Source organism: Chlorocebus sabaeus, chromosome 27, assembly GCF_047675955.1.
Source record: "Chlorocebus sabaeus isolate Y175 chromosome 27, mChlSab1.0.hap1, whole genome shotgun sequence".
NCBI classification, from domain to species: Eukaryota; Metazoa; Chordata; class Mammalia; order Primates; family Cercopithecidae; genus Chlorocebus; species Chlorocebus sabaeus.
In genome coordinates, this window is record NC_132930.1 from 25,061,558 (window position 1) to 25,085,891 (window position 24,334).

A 24,334-nucleotide genomic window follows, 5' to 3' on the forward strand; every position below is an offset into this window, starting at 1 on the left:
TCAGAGGCGGGGCCTCATGACTGGAAGGGGTGGGGTCACAGGCGGAGCCTCGGACCCTGCCCTCCACCTTCCCCGGGCTTCCGTGCTGTGCTGGCCCGGTGCTGGCGCTGGATTGAGGTTGGAGCTGTTTTGCTGCGCTCGATTCCTGCGGGCCCTGTTCTGTCTGCTTTCCTTCCTTCGGCCCGGTTCCTCCTTCAGCACCTCCACCCAGCACCCTCCAGACCTCCTTTACCATCCCCTTCTTAACCAGCCAGCTTTCTCGTCCATCCCCCAGTAATTTCTTATTTAGCGACTGTCCGCCGTGCGCCGGATGCTCTCTGTTGCTTGCGCAATTAATCCTTGTATCAGTCGGCTTAGTTTACAGGAGAGGGAACCGCGGCTCCGCTGCGCGTCTTTGGACGACTCACTCGTCCTTCTTGAGGGAGGTTTGTACGTATGAGGGACAAAGGGGCAAATCTCTGGCCCGAGAGGGCCTGCTGGGGGATTCTAAAACCGGAGCCCCGGGGCTTCTGCACCAAGACTAGCCTAGGAGGAATGTTGTTTCAGCATCCAAGCTACTCTCTTTTTCCATCCCATCCTCTCTCCCTGTTGCCTGTGCTGGGATGCCTTGGCCAAGGCAGAGAGCCAGCGTCCGGTTCCATCCATGGGGCCACGGAGCACTGCCGTATTGTCTGGGTGGGGGCCACTGAGGACAGATACCTGTTTCCTCTTCCTCAAGTTGCCATCCTCTGCCCTCTGCACCTCACTGCCCTTACAGGTGGGCTGTGCCTGACTGTGACTTGCACAGGGAGACTGCGCAGCTGAGACCCAGATTCCTTGGGCCTCCACGCCTTTATAAGCAGGAATCATGCCAGCAGCTGGGCCTGAGGAGCAATGAGGATATCTATCTTGACCCTGGCAGCATTATTTAGGCCACGACAGATCTACAAGCGTTTCAAAATAGCTTGTAGAGGACAGGTTTCCTCTATCTTTGTAATCTTGTAGTTGCACCAAGCTACCGTCTACCTCTGTGGCTCCAGAAGCATGTAAATCAGTTATCCAATCTCTCCCCAGATTCATGGACTATCTGCCATGCCCCGAACACCAGACAGAGTGCTAAGGGGACACGAAGATGAATAAGATGTGACCCCTGCTCTCCAGGATCCTGTCACATAGATGAAGAGATAGAACATATCCATAAAAAGATAACTAATGACCGACATGGCCAGCCGCCGACACGTGTTATGGTCCTGCGGGCTACAGAAATTCAGAGGAGGAAGACAGATGACTGCAGTGTGGCAGCTGCTCCTCGGGCACTTCCAGGAGCTTGTTAGGGTGAGGACAGAAGACTTCATAACACAGAGGGAACCTGTGACACTGGCTTTATATCACATGATAGAAAATACCCAGGTGAAGGCGGGGGATAGTGGCTCACGCCTGTAATCCCAGCATTTTGGGAGGCTGAGGTGGGTGGATCATGAGGTCAGGAGTTCGAGACTAGCCTGGCCAACATGGTGAAACCCCGTCTCTACTAAAAATACAAAAAAATTAGCCAGGTGTGGTGGCACATGCCTGTAGGCCCAGCTACCTGGGAGGCTGAGGCAGGAGAATAGCTGGAACCTGGGAGGTGGAGCTTGCAGTGAGCCGAGATCCTACCACTGCACTCCAGCCTGGGTGACAGTGAGACTCTGTTGCAAAAGAAAAAAAACAAAGAAAATACCCAGGTGTAGTGGGCATCTACATTGTATCAGCCCAGTGGCCACTTCCCTTTTTTCTGTGAATAGTACCCCAAATATCTTTCTGGGACCCACTTTTTTCCCACTCAGTCCATGAGATAAGCTAGGGCTCCCCGTCCTCATCCTACTTCTTCCCAGCTCTGAGAGTTAAGCATAAGGGCCTGACCAAGCTTCCTTATCACAGGGATTGGTTGGCACCCAGGACTCAGTCTTGAGGTTAGTACTGATTGGGAATCAGTCCTGAACACCCAATGTAGTTGCATCCTCCTGGCCACGTGACTGAAGCTGAGCCAACCATAGTCTCTCCCAGCTGTTGGAAAGTTGGATTTGAACTTGAGCGAATGAGACTCGAGCTACTGGGGGCCATCATTTAGGGACTGAAAAGGAAGTCAGTACAGCAGAAGGAGGGTTGAGAGATGGGGAGGAATCAGATGCTAATGTTGATTTGCGCCAGCTGTATCTCAAAGAAGATCTACCCCTAGATTGCTCAGTAACATGAGCAATAGGGTCCCCCTTTCTCTGAAGCCAGTTTGAGTTGGGTTCTGTCTTTTACAACAGAAGGAGTTCCAGATGAAATCTCTGAGGATGTGACTCCACTTGAATAACACCTCCCTGAGCTGCAAGGCAAGGATTACTGTATTTTATAGATCTGGTCACTGACAGCCAGAGACCAGAACTCTCCTGAGGTCACACAACATTGTCCGAGGTCTTAGCTCTTGTGATGTCTGATCTGATATGCTCCTCCATGAGATCTTGCTGTCTCCATGAGCAAGCTTGGCAGGATGGCCAGTCAAGCCCTACTCACAGGCACCTGCACGCCAGTAAGGAGGGTTGCCAGGAGAATAGGGCATCCTGGTGAGGTACCGGGAGTGCCTCTAAGACAGAGACAAGTCCATTGGGGCAGATGAGCTTCTCCCTCTCCAAGGTGATGTGCCAAGTGACTCATGGTTTCTCTCATCTCCTTGATGCTGATCTAAAGGCGTCAGTTGACCAGCAGAAATGATTAGGTTGTCTAGATCATTCATATAGATAATTGACATCAACACACCAGAAAACAGTTACCTATCACTTACTTGCCACCAAGTCCTGCCAAATGCAAGCTCATCTCTTTGATTCCAATGTTTTCCCCATTTCTGAGAAAACCACACTCCTCCAGTTTTTCTTTTCCCACTGACCTATCAGTTAAATCAGCAAATACTTACTGTGTGCCTACTCCCACGCAAAACATTGGACTAGTTGATTGGGAACACAGAAGGAATCATTCAATATTTGTGAATTCAATAGTGGTTCATTGAGCCAGGCACAACATGCCAGACACTTTTCAGGTGCTGGCGAACACAACTGTGAGGAAAACAGCAGAATCTATTGTCCTCATGGTGTCCACAGTCTGGTGGAGGGAAAAGATGTAGCAGAGGATTGTAATTGCTTTTTGGCCACCCAGTTTCCCTTAATAAAAGCTCCTGATATCTTTTGGAGAATGACCTCTCATCTTAGCCTTTTTGGATGTACTGCAGTTTCAGGGGCCTTGTGTATTCCTAATCAATACTAACATCAAGATTAGTACAACACTTGCCCGCTATAGTCAGTATCACAGGTTTGCTCATTTAGAGCTCACCAATACCTATGGATAGGTATCCTCATGTTCAGAGAGGGAAACTGGGGCATACTGAGAATGACTTGGTCACGTGGCTGGTAAATGGCAGAGCCAGGATTCAAACCCAGCCTGGGTAGTTCCAGATACTGCTCTTAACCACCAATCTACAATGCTTTGTGATGTCAGGGAGCTTGTGTTGCCTGGGTGTGGGGATGATCCAACTGGATCATTTGGTCCAATTGTACTTTTTCTCCCAGCAATAAGGACCATGAAGATAGTGATGCAAAGACGGACAGCATTGTTGCAGTAGCTGTCTTCCGTTGCTAATGTTCTGATGTGATTGTCGTATACCTCCCACTTGCCTGTAATCCTGGAGCCTCCCTGGTTGTTTCCCCTTGCAATCTGATTCTTGAGTGTTCATTATATTCTGCAGGCCACCCCATATGCTTCCAATAAACTCCCTTTGGACTTAAATTGGAGTCAGTTTCAGTGGCATGCCACCAGGAGTGCTAACAGATACAGAAATTAACACAATTACCTCCTACACATGGCATGGATGAAAGCACTTGGGGCTTCATCACTGTGCTAATGTTTGGGAAAGGCAAAGGAGGTTTGAGTTTGGGAGAACGTATTTGTGCAAAGGGAGAGAGAGCTCCAGGGATGTAGGGAGATAGGATGCAAGTCAGATATGTTGGCAGCCCTAGGGTGCATATTTTCATCTCAATCACTGGGGAAAGAATTGGGTTGGGCTTCTCTCCGGCACTTTCTCCTCTTCCCTTGGATGTGAAGATTGAATGCTTGCAGGGAGCAGACCGCCAGTGGTGTATCGCACAGGGTTCAGACAGACATCAAAGTTAATCCGCTCTCTGATCTAAGCAAAATGATGATGAGGGTTTCCTGGGACAGCAGCTTTACTAATTGTGGCACTGCAGCCTAGCGAATGTATTTTTAGAATGTTGTGGATTCCCAAGAAATAATGTTACTGGCTGTAGAAAAACAGACTTGAAGCTTGGGGCTTGGAACAGAGTGGAATCTCATGCAGAACCTCTGGGCTGGTGTTGCTGAGAATAAGAGAGTAAGTGGGGAAAATGCTTCTCTGTTTTTATGGGGTTCTGTGACTTGCTGAGTCTCTGCCCATCTATATAAGTATACATAGGTTTTTCTTTTTTGTTTGACTCTTTCCATGTAAGAGATTTCCCCAAATGTCCATCTCAGCTAATCTGTTGCTATGCTCTGCACCCCATAATTTTAAATCATGCCTTTATGACTTCCAGACTATTTGCTCTGCTGAACTCCAGCATCACTTGCCTGGTGGACAGCTTCAGGTTCAAGGCCCACTTGCTCCTCCTCTTCCTCACTGTCGTTGACCTTGGCTTGACTCGAGTCCTCATCAGCTCTCCCTTCCTATGGCTTACTAACTGGTCTTGTGTGTCCTCTTCCATCAGTAAACTGTCTTATTCACAGGGTGATATGGTTTGGCTATGTTCCCACCCAAATATCATCTTGAATTGTAGCTCCCACAATTCTCGTGTGTTGTGGGAGGGACCTGGTGGGAGGTAATTGGGGACAGGTCTTTCCTGTGCTGTTCTCATGGTAGTGAATAAGTCTCATGAGAGCTGATGGTTTTATAAAGGGGTGTTTCCCTGCACAAGTTCTCTTCTCTTGTCTTCTGCCATGTGAGACGTGCCCCTCACCTTCTGCCATGACTGTGAGGCCTACCCAGCCATGCGGAACTGTAAGTTCATTAAACCTCTTTCTTTTGTAAATTGCCCAGTCTTGGGTATGTCTTTATCAGCAGCGTGAAAACAGACTAATACACAGGGTGATTAAAATTACCTTCTGAAGACATAGATCTGGTCCATCACTGCCCTGACCAGAAGCCTCAAGTTATTGTCAACAGGTCATTAAAGGTACCCACTGCATCCAGGCGCCTCTGCTGAGTGACACAATGGCTCTCTGTATCTAGGTTGCTGTGCTCTGTGCCTGTGGTCACAGTTGATGGAGCCATGTGGATGTCTGACCCAGACCAGAGTTAAAGGTCAGAACCTCTGCCTAAATGGAGAATGGGCTGACCTAATCGATTCTCTGTTTCTGGAACTTCAACTGGAAAACCAGGGAGAATCAGGAGGTCAGCCGAAGGAACAGACGGTGGACAGATGCACAAAGAAACACAGTAGCAGCTCGAGGGGAGTTGTGAGTAAGCCGTGGTTATGAGTCAGCAGGAGCTGTGAGAAGAAAGCTCTTAGCGAGTAGATGGGGTGGGAATTGCCTGGGAATACAGGAAGCAGAGAGCACTGGAGGAGAATTAAAATGAAGATCCACAAACTCCTCCTGCTGAGAAGTAACAAGATACCTCAAGCCCTGCGAGTGCCTGGGATTCATTTATTCATTCACTATTTTCTACCATTTTTGTGGAGCACCCACTATATGCCAGGAACTCTTCTAAGCATTATACAAAGTCTTTGCTATCATGGAGCATATATTCTAGTTGGGGAGGCAAATGATGATTATATATATATCTTTTTTTTTTATTTTATTTTGGAAACAAGAGTCTCACACTGTTGCCCAGGCTAGAGTGCAGTGGCGAGATCTTGGCTCACCCGCATCCTCTGCCTCCCGGGCTCAAGCAATTCTTGTTCCTCAGTCTCCCGAGTAGCTGGGACTACAGGCACCCACCACCATGTCCAGATAATTTTTTGTATTTTAGTAGAGATGGGATTTCACCATGTTGCCCAGGGTGGTCTCAAACTCCTGAGTTCAGACAATCCACCCACCTCAGCCTCCCAAAGTGCTAGAATTATAGGCATGAGCCCCTGCACCTGGCATGCATATATATATATATTTATATATATATATATATATATATATATATATATATATATATTTTTTTTTTTTTTTCCTGAGACAGGGTCTTGCTCACTCTGTCACCCAGGCTGGAGGGCAGTGGTGTGACCATGGCTCACTGCAATCTCCAACTCTTGGGCTCAAACCATCCTACCCGCTCAGCCTCTGAGCTGGAAGCATAGGTGCACGCTACCACACCCGACTAATTTTTTGTGTTTTTTTTACAGATGGGTTTTTTACCATGTTGCCCAGGCTGGTCTTGAACTCCTAGGCTCAAGCAATCTGCTCACCTTGGCCTCCCAAAGTGCTGGAATAACGGGTGTGAGCCACCACACTGAGCCAGATTTTTTAAAAAGGCAGTAATACTGTGTTGGGAAGAAAAATAGAGCAGGCAAGAGCACTGTGGCAGGAGGAAGCAGTCACCCTTGAGGAGACCACAGAGACCTGAGTGAAGAGGAGGAAGCCATGTAAATATCTGGAAGAACAATCCTGGTGGCAAGACGTATGAGTGCAAAAGTGCCGAACCCAGAGTATGCTGTTTAAACATCAGTGAGGAATCCAGTGTGGCTGGAACAGAGTGAGCGAAGGAGGCAGTGAAAGGAAATCAGATCATTGAGGTAGCCAGGGCAAGGGCACCATGCTGTGGGCCTCACAGACCATGTGAAGGGCTTAGGATTTTGCTGTGCCTGTGATAGGTGGCCACTGGGGGATCTTGAGCAACTTCCAATTCCGGTGTCTCTCTGGGAGGTCCAGCTGCTCTTTAGTTTTTATTCTTTCCACAGATTCTTATCTCCCAACTCATAAAATCCCATTGTTTCCCATGAAGCCCCTTTACTTGGAAGAGCAGGAATGAGTTTTCCTTCCTGGCAATGAAAAGAGCCTGTCCCCAAAGCCACCATGATTTGGAACGAGCAACCGTCTCAGCTTGGCTCTAGCCCATTTCTCCCAGCACCCTGCTTAAGCAGCTCTGGTCCATTTGCCAGGTGCCGCCTGCAGCCTACCTTTACCCCACTCTGGGTTCTGCTCTAACTCATTCCTCTCTTTAGAATGATCTTCTCCTGTGAGTCTCTTGTCACAGACGTTCCCTCCAAGGATATTCTCAAATCCCATGTCTTCTAGGAGCCCTTCCATGATCACTTGACTTGAAAAGAACTCTCCTCTCCTAAACTCCTGTTTGGTTTATCTATGGCTACATAACTAACCATCCAAAACTTAGTGCTTAAAGATGAAAACAACAATTGTATCATCTCTTGCAGTTCTGTGGGTTGACTGGGCATTCTGCATCACAAGGTGTGGCTGGGCACTGGAACAGCTGAAGTCACCTGGGAGCTGACCGAGTTGGATTGTCCGGGATGGTTCACTCCTACGGCCAACAGTGGATGCTCAACTGGGGCTGTCAACTGGAGCCCCCATAGGTAACATCTCCCAGCATGGCAGCTCGGTTCCAAGAGGGAGTGCCCCATGAGAATCAGGAAGCAGCTGCAAGCTTTCTCATGGTTTTGCCTTGCAAGACACCCAGAGTTGTTTCAGCCTCATTCTGTTTGTCAACAGGTCACAGTTTCAAGGAGGAGGGGGAACTCCAGCTTTTGATGAAAGCAGTGATAAGGAATTTGCAGCTCTTGTTAATCTACTGCAGCTTTCATGGTGTTTTTTCCATATACTGATTATATAATAGTGTTTGTCACTTTTTGCGAAGTGCCACATATTACAATTAAGTGTCTTTTTATCTTACAGGCTAGATTTTCAACTTCCGGTGAGAGATTGCATTTTTTTTTTTTTTTTCCCAAGATGGAGTCTTGCTCTGTCACCCAGGCTAGAGAGCACCGATCTTGGCTCACTGCAACCTCTGCTTCCCGGGTTCAAGCGATTCTCCTGCCTCAGCCTCCCGAGTAACTGGGATTACAGATGCCCACCACGCCTGGCTAATTTTTGTATTTTTAGTAGAGATAGGGTTTCGCCACCTTGGCCAGGCTGGTCTCAAACTCCTGACCTCGTGATCCACCCGCCTCAGCCTCCCAAAGTGCTGGGATTACAGGCATGAGCCATTGTGCCCGTCCAAGAGATTGCATTTTATTTAACCCAACTCTTTCAGTGCCATAGCTATAATAACAACAAACACATATTAAGTTCCTCTACCATGTGTTTGATCCCACCTAACTGAACACATGATCTCATCTCATCCCTACCCTGGTAGAATAGACGTCTCATTTTCCAGATTGGGAACTGAGGCACAGAGAGATTCAGCTTTGCCCAAAACCACATAGTGGACAAGGGGCAGAGCCAGGATTTGGACCGCTTAAGAGCCTGTGTTTTTATTCTCTCTCTTCTAGTGCTGTCTTACAGTCTTGGCACCATCTTAGTAGCTTCAGGCTGCTATAAAAAGTTATCATAAGCTGCATGGCTTAAACAACAGATGTTTATTTCTTATGCTTTTGGAGGCCGGGAAGTTCAGGATCCAGGTGGAGGCCGACCCCATGTCTTTCTGGGAGGTCCAGCTGCTCCTGGACCAGATAGTGCCAACACAATACTTCTCATTGTGTTATGATTGCCTACAGCAAGTGAGGGCCTGCTTCCTATTTTCCAAATGGCCGTCTTCTCGTTGTATCTTAACATGGTGGAAGGAGGGTGAGAAAGCTCGCTTGTGTCTCTTTTTATGAGGGCAGTAATCCAGTCACGGGGGGCTCACCTTTACAACAGCTAAACCTGATCACCTCCCAGAGGCCTCATCTCCAAATACCATCACATTGGGGATTGTGCTTTGACATATGAATGTGGGAGGACATGAGCATTCAGTGCATAGCAGGCACCAGGGCACCAAGTCAATCTGCACTGGTGTGTCACTAGGCAGGAGAACAAAAGGGAAGGAAGAAGAAAACGCAGTATAGAAAGTGAGTGGTGGTACCACCAAGGGTCATCAGCAAGTGCTGATGGTGGCTCCGGTCAACACATTCCAAGCATCCCTCGGTAGCCTATAAATGGAGTGCCGTGTTCGGTAGCTTTGCAAGGAGTGGGAGTATTTATTGGGTCTGAGTGCCTGATGCGAAACTTTCCTCCAAAATTCCAATTTTCTATCTGCCGAGGTAAGTGATGGAGGTTTATGGTTCATGTTGTAGCACATCCACCCAAGCCAAGGACCTACAACTCTGAATTTCTGGCCTGCCTCCTTCCAGCTAGAAGTGAATCTAGATTTACATGCCATCAGGAACAAGCACCGTCTTCCTGTTCTGAGTCCCTAGTTGTAGAAGGTACTGCTTTCATCCTGAGAATATCAATCTATGTGCACAAGGTCCCTTTCTGTGGAGGAGTGGGTACTTAAACCTAAGGTAAGTGGAAACTTTATATCCAAGGAGACAGAAAATAAAATTTCAGTATGTTTTATATTAAACAACTTCTTATACTTCTATCCTTTTATGAACATAGGGTCATCAGCAGGCCAAAAGTCTGAAAAACAGTCTCAGTTCCTCAATGTGAATGCAAACCATTAGTGCAAAATAAATAAATTAATTAATTAATTTAATTAAATAATGAAAGCACAGATACTTTCTAGCCTTGCTGTCTTATAGCCCCATATTCGTAGGACTGACCATTCCCCATCTATACCCACACCATTCCCAAAGGACACTATCTGTGAATGGTGGCCACACGTTTGGACGTTACAGGTCAAGCACATTCTTCAGTACTTCACAGACACAATTATGCAGCCCGTGTGCACAGTGGAAGTCAGGAAAGCGTCTCCCTGGTTGCCTGGTCAGCTGACATTCTCAATTCTTTATAGTCAATTGAGCTAGTCCTTAGCTCCTAGAAGGGTAAAACGATACATCCATTTATTAAGAGTACTACTTTAAGATACTAGAAAGTCTGAAATGATGGAACTCTGCCAAGCAATAGAGAAATCCTGTGATGGTTAATTTTAGGTGTCAACTTGACTGAATCAGGGGATACACAGATAACTGGTAAAGCATGATTTCTGGTTATGTCTGTGAGGGTGTTTCTGGAAGAGATTGGCATTTGAAGCAGTGGACTGAGTGAGGAAGATCTCCCCTCACGCATTGTGGGTGGCACCATTTAATTGGCTGATGGCCTAGATAGAACAAAAAGGCAGAGGAGAGACAAATTTTTTCTCTCTCTTCTGGAGCTGGGGCACCCTTCTTCTCCTGTTTTTGGAAGCAGAATTCCAAGTTCTTCAGCTTTTGGACTCCAGGACCTGAAACGGTGGTTCCCTAGGTTCTCAGACCTGCTGTCTTGGACTGAGAGTAACACCATCAGCTTCCCTAATTCTGAGGCCTTCAGCTGGGACTGAGCCAACTACTAGCTACCCTGGGTCTCCAGCTTGCAAATGCCTGGCATGGGACTTCTCAGTTTCCAAATCGTGTGAGCTCATTCCCCTAATCAATCCCTTCTCATCTCTGTCTATCCATCCATCCATCTATGTTTTGTCTCTCTCAAAAACCCTGTCTAGGCCGAGACGGGTGGATCACGAGTTCAGGAGATCGAGACCATCCTGGCTAACACGGTGAAACCCCCGTCTCTACTAAAAAAAATACAAAAAAGTTAGCCGGGCGAGGTGGCGGGCACCTGTAGTCCCAGCTACTCGGGAGGCTGAGGCAGGAGAATGGCGGGAACCCGGGAGGCGGAGCTTGCAGTGAGCCAAGATCGCGCCACTGCACTCCAGTTTGGGTGACAGAGCAAGACTCCGTCTCAAAAAAAAAAAAAAAAAAAAACCCTGTCTAATATAAATCCATTCTGAAAATAACAACTACAGTCATGTACTACATAATATGTTTCGGTCAACAACGAACCACATATATGATGATGGTCCCGTAAGATTACCCTATTTTTACTATACCTTTTAATTTAATATTTAAATATGTTTAGGTACACAAATACTTCCCACTGTGTTATGATTGCCTAAAGTTTTCAGTTCAATCACGTACTCTACAGGTTTGCAGCCTAGGAGCCATAGGCCACACCATATAACATAGGTGTGTAGTAGGCTATACCATGTAGGTTTGGTAAGTACACTTTGATGTTCAGAAAACAGTGAAATCACCTAAGGATGTATTTCTCAGAATGTATCCCTGTTAAGTGACACATGAGTGTGCTTGTGTGTATAAGGTCAATAAAACATGTCACGGGGACTTTATCAAAGGCAGTATTATTTTATATGGACTATTGGTCCCATTGAATATTTTTGTTCTCTTCCTTGCCCACCACCCACCCCCATAAACATTACCCACACTGTAGCCAGGGCAAACATTTAGAAATTGAAATCTGATTTATGATCCCTTGTTAAGACACCCCAATAAAAGGCTTTTCAGGCTGGGATTGGTGGCTCATGCCTGTAATCCCAGCACTTTGTAAGAATGAAGCAGGTGAATTGCTTGAGCCCAGAAGTTTGAGACCAGCCTGAGCAACAAATTGAGACCCCCATCACTACCAAAAAAAAAAAAAAAAAAAAAATTAGCCAAGCATGGTGGCCCATGCCTGTGCCACCACAACTACTCTGGAAGCTGAGGTGGGAGGGTGGGAGGATCGCCTGAGCTTGGGAGATCAAGGTTGCTGTGTGAGCTATGATTCCTCCACTGCACTCCAGCCTGGGTGACAGAACAAGACCTTGTCACAAAAGAAACAAAATAGTAATAAAGCCTTCTCAATCACTTAGAATAACATCCAGACATTTTACTATGTCCTAGAAGGTTCTAGCGGATTTGTCCCTGCCGACTTCTCTACCTCACACAAGTATTCCGCTTGTTCTTGAGCATATCAAGTCTGATGTAGCCTACGGGACTTCGTACTTACAGTTTCCTCTGCCTGAAATGCTCTGTGCTCTTGGCCTGGCTTTACTTGTTGCCATGGCTTGAATATTTGTCCTCTCCAAAACTCATGTTGAAAGCTAATCCCCAACGTTACAGTATTGAGAGGTGGGGCTTTTCAGAGGTGATTGGAACATGCATGGATCAATCCATTCATGAATTAATGGGTTATCATGGGAATGGAGCTAGTGGTCTTCTAAGAAGAGGAAGACAGCTGAGCTAGCACACACGGCAACCTTGCCACTCGATACCCTGAGCCGCCTTGAAACTGCAGAGACCCTAGGTGCAGCCCCTTGACCCTGGAGTTCTCAGCCTCCATAACCATAAGAAGTGTTTTTCTTTACAAATTTCCCAGTTTCAGGTATTCAGTTATAGGCAAGAGAAGACAAAGACACTTGTCATTTAAGTATCAATTCAAGTGCTACTACCTCGTAGGACTGTACCTGACCACATGGTCAGGGTCCTCCCCCTTTTCACGCTGTATGCATCTTGCTTTTTATTCCAACACCCTCAAGCTACCCATTTACCTGTTAATTATCCCTCATTCTAGAAGGTAAGTGCAGGAACTTTGTCAATCTCCCTGCTGTGTCTCCACCACCTTTCAGAGTACTTGACATAGAGCAGGTGCTCAATAAATATTTGTTGAATGACTGGAGATGTTTTGTCTATGCATTTAAGAGACAGTATTGCACAGGGAAGAGACTTGGGAACTTAACCTCTCTTGGGAAGGAAGGGGAAGCCCTGCTTCTCATTAATTATTTAATTACTTTCAAAGCTTGGGATTTCAGGAAGATTAAAAATCTTTCTCATTCCACTTGTCACAGCTAAATGCTCTCAGGCCTAATCACAGCACCTGTGATTCTTAAACTGATCACTGATGTCTGGTTTTCCTGTAGGATTAGCAGAAGAAGAAGGCATCTGCAAACTGTTACCATTGGCATCTTTTGAGATTTTTAATTAACGGGGTATTTTTTTTTTCTTTCTCATTCATGGTCAGGGTTTTGATTAACTTGTAAGTAGAAATTTTGTCATGTAAAGGAGGTTAAAGGAGGGTGCTTGGGGCGGATGAGAGATCTCAGGGCTGCCCTTCGTTGCTGATGAAGAATTGGCGGTGCACCAGCTGGCGCCTCCATGTCCGCATCGGGCCACCCCCCACGTGGTAGGGCTGGGTATGTACCACAATCATGATCATGGCTGCAGTGGATAATTGGGCTTGCTGAGACCTCTCTGCTTACCAGACATTTCTTTCTGTCTGCAGTGCCTTTGTGAACATGGGGGTCTCCAAGTTTTCAGTAGGTGAAGCCAGCAGGCAACAGCTCACACTGGCATTTTGTCAGTCGGGCACCTTCATCTTGGCATTTGGGCTTCCATCCAGGCTGCCTCAGCTCTTCTGAAAGAACAAGGCCTGCAAATAGTTCATCCACAGAGCTGGCTTGGCAAGTGAAGGCTTCTCAGCCCGAGCAGGGGGCTCGATCTGGCTGCTCTCCTTTCCGTGGCCTCGGGTCCAGCCCTCACTTCTTACCTCCACCAGATTTGAAGTTTTCAAAGCTATCTGAGGCTTCGGGAAAAGTTCTGTGTTTGGACAAAGCTTTGCAATAAGGCAGATCTGGGTTTGAATCTTACCGATTTATTTAAACCTCAAAACCTCAATTTTTTCTGTAAAATAAAGATGTTAATCATAACCTAGCTCACAGATTTCTTTTGAGATTAAATAGCACACTGCATACAAGGGGTTTAAACAGGAAATGTTGATTGTTTTTGTTTGGGTCAGGTTATTTGGGTTCAAATCCACTTGTGGCACCTTAACAAGATTTCATCTCTCTGAAACTCAGTTTCCTCATCTATAAACTGAGGATAATGCCTCTTGTGGTTGTGTGACAATGAAATGAATGTGCCAGATAGATAAATTTTCAATTGCTGTGCAAAGGGCTTACTAATTTCATCAATGAGTCATTCACATTTACCCCTGGCCATGAAATTAAGTTGAATTTCCCACAAAATCCTAAACATGAACATGTCATCTGTCTTACTCATAAAAAAGAAAATGTAGAAACATAAAATTGGGAGGGCTGTATGCAAACACTGTTGGAAAGTTTTTTTAAAAAAAAGGAAGAAGAAACAAATAGCATTAAAATGATTATTGTACGAATGACCGGGCTGTTGTCCTCAGGGAAAATATTTCCTAGTTTGCTTAGTGCAGCAAAAAGAGGGAAAAAGAGATTTAATAGTTATTTCAAAGCTATCTCCCCCAGGGAAATTAAACCTGAGTTACGGGGTATTTTTCATAAAATCAGAGTATAAAACTAACAAGTGAAAAAAGAAAAAACTACTGTGACATGAACCTAAGTAGATTTAAACAGGGTTCTTCTCAATGGAAGGGCCCCTTGCACGTTGGCATTCCTGCCACTAAACTCGCTTTTACTCCCACTTTACCCCATTTGTATGTGAAGTGGGACCTGGGTATATCCATAAAGAGTTACCTCACTTGGCCATGTTCCAGTCTCCCTTGCAGGGAGATCCCTGTGTTATCAGCTGACGTAATGATAGGCCCTCTCAGTCCACGTGACTCAGGCCAGCCTTCCCCATCGCTAGTAATAATTTATGTAGGTGTAAGGACCACAAAAGCAGTGAGGCATTTTTAAAAATTGGAGCAGCAAGCTCTTGTCTATAAGATACAGCTTCTGTTTTTATTTTTGCAGAAATTACACTGAGTACTTTTCTAGAAACCTGATGTTTTTTAAGCCTCATTTATCTTCTGTCCTGTGGGCCATTTCAAGGGCCAGAGGCATTTCTTATTAAACCTCTCCAGCATGTCTTTCTGAAATAGAGCCCTTTTATTTCTGGAGGGAACCCATTCCACAGGAGCCTGACTCTGCCCTTCCCTATTCACATGACCCAGAACTGGCAAATGCATCTATCCTATGCTCTTGGTCTTAGTGGCTGGTTCCAAGATAGGCACATGATCCAAATCAAGCAAATCAGTATCTTCCTTGGATCTCTTCTGAGGTTGCAATCAGAAAAGGCTACCTCTATTCCCTAGGGTTGTTAGGTTGGTAAGATTCAATGAGGCCACCAGTAGCCATGTAATGAAGGCCTGTCCAAGAGATAAAGGGCAAATTTGAGTAGCATTGTCTGGACTCTGGATCAAGCCCTCCCTGATCCAGAACAGCAGGGCATTATGTGAGGGCATTGTGTGAGCTAATAAATGCCCTCCACCCTGCAATTTTGAACGAGTTTAAATGAATATTGTGTTATCGTGAACTGAATGCATTTCTGATTAATATGGTTAGATTAGCCTAATATGTATTAGGGTTTTTGAAAAAAAAAATCTTAAAGAATTGATATGATGAAATAAATATGGTATAAAGAAATATAAACTAGAGGGTAGCATGTAAAGTTTGAAATTTTCTTTTGTATTTATTAGTCCATTTTCATACTGCTATAAAGAATTGCCTGAGACTGGATAATTTATAAAGAACAGAGGTTTAATTTACTTATAGCTCCACATGGCTGCGGAGACCTCAGGAAACTTACAATCATGGTGGAAGGGGAAGCAGGCACATCTTACATGGCAGCAGGCGAGAAAGAGAGAATCTGAAGGAGGAACTGTCAAACACTTCTAAAACCATCAAATCTCATGAGAACTCACTCACTATCACAAGAACAGCATGGGGGAACTGCCCCCATGATCGAATCACCTCCCAGCAGGTCCCTCCCTTGACTTGTGGAGATTACAGTTTGAGATGAGATTTGGGAGGGGGTACAGAGCCAAACCATATCACCTTTTAAAATAAAAATTTCTGGCCAAGCATGGTGGCTTATGCCTGTAATCCCAGCACTTTGGGAGGCCGAGGCAGGCAGATCACTTGAGGTCAGGAGTTTGAGACTAGCCTGGCCAACATGGTGAAACCCTGTCTCTACCAAAAATACAAAAATTAGCTGGGCATAGTGGCAGGCTCCTGTAATCCCAGCTACTCAGGAGACTGACGCATGAAAATTGCTTGAACCTGGGAGGTGGAGGTTGCAGTGAGTAGAGATCACACCACTGCACTCCAGCCTGGGCAACAGAGCAAGGCTCCATCTCAAAAAAAAAAAAAAAAAAAAAAAAAAAAAAAAGTCCATTTGCTCAGCACCTGCTATGTGCTAGGCATTTTATGTGTAGTGGCTTCCTGGTACCTGGCCACCAACCTGCATGTTGCATTATACCCATTTTAGAGAAGAGCAGATTGAGGCTCGGAATTGCTAAGAGACTTGCCAAAGACTACCCAGGTAAGAATTAGTAAAGCCAAAGACTGCATTCAGTCAGCACTTACTGGGCACTAGCTATTTGCCTGGCATGGTTCGAGGCAATAAGGATATGAAATGAATAAAATTGTGCCCAATTTTCAGATGCTTTCAATCCAGTGGGGTCTAATGGCTCCATCAGGGTCATTATTATGGATTAAATGGCATCCTCCCCACAAGATGTATTGCAGCCCCAATCCTCAGTGCCTGTGATTGTGACCTTATTTGGAAATAGGGTCTATGCAGATGTGATCAATTTGAGAGGAGGTCATTAGGGCAGGCTCCAATCTAATATAATTGGTGTCCTTATAAGAACAGGGAAATTTAAACACAAAGGCTCACTGTTTGAACGCCATGTGAAGACAGAGGCAGAGACTGGAGTGATGTGTCTACAAACCAAGGAACACCAAGGATTGCCAGCCTTCACCAGAAGATAGGAGAGAGGCACAGAACAAACACTCCCTAAGAGCCCTTGGAAGGAACCAACCCTGCCGCCATCTTGATTTCAGACTTCTACCCTCCAGAAACATTTCTATTGTTTTGAGCAACCTAGTTTTTAGTACTATGTTATGGCAGCCCTAGAAAACCAATATAATCATCCAAGGCAATGCTTCTAGGAACCTATGCAAGTTTCAATGTTGCCTACAATTGCAGCTACCTACCCCCTGCAGCCAGAGAGTCCTACCCTCCCCATCTATGAAACAACGCAGAGAAGATCCTTTTGGACGCAGCTCCTGACTCTCTAACCCCACAGATGTGTGACACAGCCAGTTCTCGGCATACCTGACACCAGGACCTGCCTTATATAACAACACTGTCTTCTGAACACACTCTGGCCCCAGAGGCTATCAGTGTTTGCTCCACTGTTTGCTTTGGACAGGCAAGTACCCAGAGACAGTAGGCAGTTAATACCAGGGTGTTGCCCTTTCTTAATATTCATTCCAAGGCCATTCTGTTTCCAGGATACAAGTCTTATGATTTCTCCTTTGTGATTAATGTTGAAGCCATCTCTTGATGTACTGTCTTAATATCACACAGTCTTTGGTTGCTGACCATCACAGCACTTCTACCTACCAGCTCTCACCCTGCCCATTCCTTTGAGTCAGGTAGGTAGCACAGATGCAGAGGAAGACACACAATGAGGGGAAGCAAGTCTGAATTAATCAGTGATTTGCCTGGGGTACTGATTAGCTACAATCTGGGCCTGCTGCCTAGTATTTTGAGCAGGGGCCCAACTTCCTTTAGTTTTCAACTCTGTTACTATGCCAGTAGAAGTCTGATAAAATGCATTCACCTGCTGACGTATTTGGAGAGCAAAATGCCAACTCATTAAAAATGGTGAGATCCCCAGTAGCTAAAGCCCTCCCTGTGGATAAACTTAAACTTTCCATATTCCCAAAGAAGGGGGCAACGCCAGTCATAATTATCCCCGAGTGGGTGTCCTCCTGTCAACTAGACCATCAATACCTCCAGACAAGGCCCTAGTCTAGCTTTTTCTGTACCTTTAATAACTTTTTTTTTTTTTCTGACATGGAGTCTCACTGTTGCCCAGGCTGGAGTGCAGTGGCGTGATCTCAGCTCACTGCAACCTCCATCTCCTGGGTTTAAGCAATTCTCCTGCCTCAGCCTCCCGAGTAGCTAGGACTACAGGCACATGCCACCATGCCCGACTTTTTGTATATTTGGTAGAGACAGGATATCACAATGTTGGCCAGGCTGGTCTCGAACTCCTGCCCCCAAGTGATCTGCCCGTCTCAGCCTCCCAAAGTGCTGGGATTACAGGTGTGAGCCACCACGCCCAGCCACCTTTAATAGCATCTAACAGAGAGAGTGCTTCTGGCCTGCTAGTTGGCTTGATTAAATATAGGGGTTTACCCCAGGCCATAGTGTTCCTAGCATGCTTTTATCAGCTATGGTGATTAAGAATTTGGGCATGGGGAATTGGTGGTCAGACTACCTCGATTAGAATCTTCATTGGCTGTGTGATTTTGGGGAGCTCATTTAACCTCTCTGAGCTTTAGTCTCTCTTTTGCAAAATGAGTTGTTTAAATGAGTCAATGAGACCACGTACCTGAAGTGCTTAGCATTCCATAAAAAGCCAGCCATTATTATGAACTGGTGACTGGCAGAGCCAGAACTAGCCCAGGTTTATCTGGCTCCAGAGCCCATTTTCAGGGCTCAGTGTGACTTCTGCTGGACTGCTCTTCAGGGCTCTCCTCTATGGAGTGAGCTGTTGTAACGGGACACAGGACCAGCAGCCAAATACCTGGACTGAGGCCCTTCCATTCACAAATTCACAGCCAAGAACCTCCATCCTCCCACCCTACTTGGTGATCCATGTACCTAAGGAGCAACCTTGCTTCTTTGGGACGAAGTAGACACTTTCCCAACTCCCCTCAGACCTGTCTCCCAGGGCTCGTCAAAGGTCCATGTTGTGAGGTCAGAAGCTCAAGGAGAGAAGACTCACTTAAGGTTTCTTCAGCTCCCTCTCCTTCCCCTGCTGGAGGGGCAGGTGTCTGTGGTCTCCTCTCAGACCTGGAAACAAGGTTCTGAGCTCTCCACCCCTATTCATTTCCCAGAGCTGTCATAACAATGGACCGAAAACTGGATGGCTTGAAACAGAAGTCTATTTCATCATAGTTCTAGAGTCTGGAAGTCCAAAATCAAGATGTCAGCAGGATCACGCTATCCCTGAATGTTCACGGGAGACCCCTTCCTTGCTTCTTCTAGCTCCTGGTCTCTGCTGACAACCCCTGGCTTTCCTTGGCTTGTAGACACATTACACCAGTCACATGGCTGCCTTCTCCCTGTATGTCTTCATCATCTTCCCTCTGTGTGTGTCTATCTCTGTGTCCAAATTTCCCCTTTTTGATAAGGATATCAATTATACTGGATTAGGGCCCATCCTAACAACCTCATTTTAACTTGATTACTTTTGTAAAGACCCTATCTCCAAATAAGGTCACATTCTGAAGTACTAGGGGTAGGACTTCAGCCCATCTTTCTTTGAGGAGACACAATTCAATTCATAAAACCATCTGTAATGGTTAATTCATGTGTCAGGTTGGGCACAGTAATTACACCTGTAATTTCAGAACTTTTGGGAGACCAAGGCTGGAGAATAGCTTGATTCTGGGAGTTCGAGACCAGCCTGGGCAACATAGCAAGATGCTGTCTCTACAAAAGATAAAAAATTAGCCAGTCATGTAGTCCCGGCTACCCGAGAGGCTGAGTGGGGAGGATTGCTTGAGTCCTGGAGGGTGAGGCTGCAGTGAGCAGAGATCATGCCACTGTACTCCAGCCTGGGCAATGGAGTGAGACCCTATCTCAAAATAATAATAGTAGTAATAATAACAAAAATATCATGTAAACTTAGCTAGGCCACCCAGAAATTTGATCAAACATTGTTCTAGGTGTTTCTGTGAAGGTATAAAAGCATGCTAGGGACACTATGGTCTGGAGTAAACCCTTATATTTAATCAAGCCAAGTAGCAGGCCAGAAGCACTCACTCTGTTAGACCCTATTAAAGGTGGCCAGGCGTGGTGGCTCACACCTGTAATCCCAGCACTTTGGGAGGCTGAGATGGGCAGATCACTTGAGGGCAGAAGTTCGAGACCAGCCTGGCCAACATTAGATAAGATTAACAGTAAACTTGGAATAAAGCAGATGATTCTCCATAACGTAGGCGGGCTTCCTCCAATCAGTTGAAGGCCTTAATGGAAAAAGACTGATATCCTGGAAGAAGAGGAAATTCTGCCAATATACTTACCACCTTTGAACTCAACTGAAACTGTTCTCTGGGTCTCCAGCCTGCCAGCCTACCCTACAGATTACATATACACATCCTGTTGGTGCTGTTCCTCTGGAGTGCCCTGGCATTATTATTATTTTATTATTATTATTATTTAAGACGGATTCTCTCTCTTGTCACCCAGACTGGAGTGCAATGGTGTGATCTTGGCTCACTGCAACTCTGCCTCCGGGGTCCAAATGATTCTCCCGCCGCAGCCTCCAAGTAGCTGAGATTACAGGCACCCACCACCAGGCCTGGCTAATTTTTGGATTTTTAGTAGAGACGGGATTTCACCATGTTGGCCGGCCTGGGTCTCGAACTCCTGACCTCAGGCGATCCACCTGCCTCAGCCTCTCAAAGTGCTGGGATTACAAGCCTGAGCCACCGCCCTTAGCCAGCGCTGGCATTATAATACACCATTCATTGGTCCCAGTCACCAGAGGCCCTCCCTTAGGCCTCAGGGTCTTGGCGGTGGTGCCAGAGCTATGGCAGTTTCTCACCTAGACAGAGGAGGAGAGCTGGGGTTGCCTGTCCACCCACTTCACTGTAAACAAACCATCAGTCAACCGCTGAAGAAGCATTTCTGAGCCTTCAATTTTTTATTAATCCCTCGGCAAAGGAAGGTTGCACAGTTCAGCCTCAGTGTGAATTGCTTTGAGAGATGAAGGGGAAAGAAACGAGAAGAATTCCTTAGCTTCACAAGTTAACACAGTCCTGAAGGCTGGTGTTGTGTAGGAGTTAGAGTAGAGTCATTCCTTTAAAGTACTGCGCAAAATTCTAAAGTGTCTATCACATTGTTCATGTGTGGTTCCCAATCGCTGTGTAACAAACTGCTCCAAAATTGAGTGGTTTCAAATTATAACTATTTTATTTGTTCACGATTCTGAGGGTCAGCAATTTATATTGGGCTCAATGGGGTGGTTCTTCTGCTTGGTCTCTTTTGGAGTAACTTATGCAGCTACTGTCACCTAGTAGTGTAACTGGAACCATCGTTCAGGATGGCCAATGTGTCTGGCAGTTGGTACTGGCTATTGGCTGGGCCACCTGTCTCCATGCGGGTTCTCATCTTCAAGATAGTTAGCTGTGGCTTCCTTACCTGGTGGCCCTGTGTTTTAAGATGATAGAAGTGAAAGCTGCAAGGTGTCTTAAGGACTAGGCTTGGAAGTTGCCAAAATATCACTTCCGTTGTATTCTTTTGCTTACAGCAAGTTGCAAAGCCTTCCTAGATTCAAGGCAAGGAGAAATAGATTCCATCACTTGATGGGAAGTAGTATGAAGTCACGTTGCAAAGAGATGTTCAGACCTGATGTGAGGATTTACTACAGCCAACTTTGTAAACAGTCTACCACATCCACTAAGCAAATTAAACTAGCAAATGCAGTGGGTGAGTTATGTCTGGATATATCAGGGAAGGTGATATCCAGAGATCAGAGAGGGGGATCTTGGACATGTGAGGACATTGCTGTTTATTACACCATTTGATTGAAAACTGGGCAGGGAAGGCTTGTTGGACTCTGCCTGATTCAAAGTCTAGTCTATAAATTTTTTCCACGAAATTAGATATTTGCCTCATCTCTGTTACAGCACAGTCAGAGGCAGCTGGTAGGGCTGGCTAACTTATGTTCTTAGATTTTCTTTGGCAGAAATTAATTTTTTTCTTTAGAATTTCATTTCTCTCCAAGGCTCAGTCTTTGGGTTAATATTACAGATCCACAATTCACAAATTTGTTCCTCTTGGTTCATTGTTTCAAAATGAAACTTTTAGTAGATTCCAAAGCCTTAATAAGAGTGCTGCCTGGTTACATAATGAAGTTACTATGGTTGACAGGTAGCAATTTATTATTATCATTGTCCTTGATAAGAGTTATGCCTTGCACAGTGGGTGCGTAATAAATATTAGCTATAATAACATAAGCAACAGAAGAAGTTTGTCCCTTTGTGTCTCAATCAATCATTCATAATGCATATTCTTCTATTGTCACCGTGCCTGTTTTCTGTTAATTTTATCAATTATATGTAGAGGTGAACTATAGCTGTGCGACGTTATTATTATTATTAGTTTAAATGTCCTAATTTATCCTGCCACTGTGTTTCATTTAGCATAACAAAGTCACAATATTTTTCTGTCCCTGCAGTGAAAGACTGTAGTAAGCTGATCTTGCTAACAAGAGATAATTATTAGCTTCCTCAAGAATATTACCCTATACGCACTACTAAGCATTCCAGGAGGAGTAATAATTCTACGAATTTTGGACAGGACGAGGTAGCGGCAAAGCGAGATAGGGCTGTTTTAATATTTGTCCTTGGCCCATTTGCATATCTATCACTGGTAATTTGTTAATGCTGCTTGTGTTTCAGTCTATGGTCATGCCGAGAATTAATGCACTCTACTGGCTGATATGCCCAATTCCAAAGTGAGAACTGGGCAAGTCCGAACATTCGATGACTCTGGCAATCATGAGGCTTGCATCCAAGAGCAGCTTCTTTGCAGGGTAATACTTTTCTGAAAAGTCAGCAGCGAAATGGCAGATTTTAAGTATGGTTCACTGATGTTCAAGGCTTTCTTTCTCCGATAAGAAGAGCTATTCTGGCACTTGAAATTGCAGGTTTTTTGTTTATTTGTTTGTTGTTGTTGTTGTTGTTGGGGACATGCAAAGAGAAGGCAAAGGTATTTAATATTCGACAGAGAATTGCTGAAAGTCAGAGGTTGGTCAGTGGGGGTTGGGAAGGCTTTGATTGACAAACTAAGTGTCCAAAAGAAACGAAAACCTGAAACATCAGAGAACATCTGTACATCGATTGTACTGGACACCCTAATCAACCTGCATATATGTATGTGTTAAAACATGTAATTATTTTAATACATTCCCAGTGAATTCTGCTACTTACGAGAACTTTATATAAATCACAAGGAGGCAAATGTTGATATAATATTAACTTGAAGTTGGCATTTGGCTGTTATTATTAAACATGTATGAAGTATCTAGTTCAGTCATTCATCAGTTCAATTTTGTTAATCAACAAATAATTACTGAAGGTCTCATATGTGCTACATGCATAGTAGGTTTCTGGAATTCCAGAGGAGTTTGCAGTCTAGAGGAGAAGAAAGAAAAGCAAGCGGGCAGTCTCAATATGATAGTATTTATGGTAGGGGGTCTGGATAGGCATCTCTGGAGGAAGTGACCTCTCTGGGTGGTGAGGGTGAAGATGGAAGGAGAGCCAGGTCTCGGGGGATTAAGATCCAAGCTCCGGAGTTTGGACAATGGAAGGCATTGAAGGCTTAAGAAAGGAAGTGGCATGATCAGGCTGCAGTTTGAAAAGACTATTCTGCTTGCAGTGGGAAGGATGGCTTAGCGAGGCGGCTTATATTGGGTTGCCAATACGCTGAGCCAGAAACGGGGCTCCTTGGGCAAGCAATTTCTTAAGGGAGTGCTTTCAAGTGAAACCTGTAAGGGTGTGAGGAAAACGCAAACAGGACAGGCTCAGAGGAGGTTTGGCCTCAGCCTGCTCCTGTGGGAGCTTTGGGGCGTGTATGGGGACACAGATTGCCCTCTTGAGCGAGGCAAGAGGGCCAGCCTTTGTGCTGGCCCCAGCGGGAAGGCAAACCTCCCCGGCTCTTCCAGGTGAGTGGTGCTTTTCTCCCAGGGCGAGTCTCAGGAGAAGGGAACAGATGTGTTGTTAACGGGCAGTATTCACAGCAGCGGGGCGTGGGTGCCTCAGTCCAGGCAGGAAGAGCTGAAGAGAGAAGGAATAGCCATTTAGGGGCTCTTGACATCCTCCACATGGGGGAGATTGCTTTCCATTGCTGGAAAGGAAAGGACAAATCAGTTCCTCTAATGGAAAATGCATTAGGCTTTCTCGAGAGAGCCCCCTAAGGAAGGAGAAAGAGCAACAGGACATTACCAGCAGTTTGACTGAGGGCAAGACCTAGGAAGTGTATCCATCAACCATAAAGAAAAGAGACCCACAGTTCAGAATTAATCAGAGGGAAGGGAGTGGGATTTGAGTAACACAGAGGTATGTGACAGGCGAGGCAGGGGCACGGCTGCACCAACCTTCTAAAAATAAATAATTCCCTCCTGTTTCCTTCAGAGGTGCACGAGGTAATTTGCAAACATTTACAGGCAAGTTTTCACTGGGCTGAACCGCAGGCAAAGCTCCCACTGACTTCACAGGGAGCTCCCGGGGGACACACAGCAAGGTGAGGCCTTGGTTCTGGGTAATTAAGACTTATGGCACCCTTGTTAGCGAAGAAATCCCAGTGCACATCATTGAAATGCAGCAGGCCTG

At 45.5% G+C, this 24,334-nt stretch overlaps 1 long non-coding RNA gene across 2 annotated transcripts; it reads left to right on the plus strand.

Moving 5' to 3' along the window:
- The first annotated feature begins 16 nt into the window (after positions 1-16).
- Positions 17-13,652, plus strand: LOC103246262 (uncharacterized). Of its 2 annotated transcripts, XR_012091628.1 has the most exons (4): positions 35-117; positions 1,054-1,314; positions 7,410-7,568; positions 9,267-13,652. It is a non-coding gene; the product is annotated as an uncharacterized lncRNA (long non-coding RNA). The 2 variants fall into 2 exon arrangements; XR_012091629.1 differs by lacking the exon at positions 1,054-1,314 and having other exon boundaries at positions 17-117.
- Positions 13,653-24,334: the final 10,682 nt, after the last annotated feature.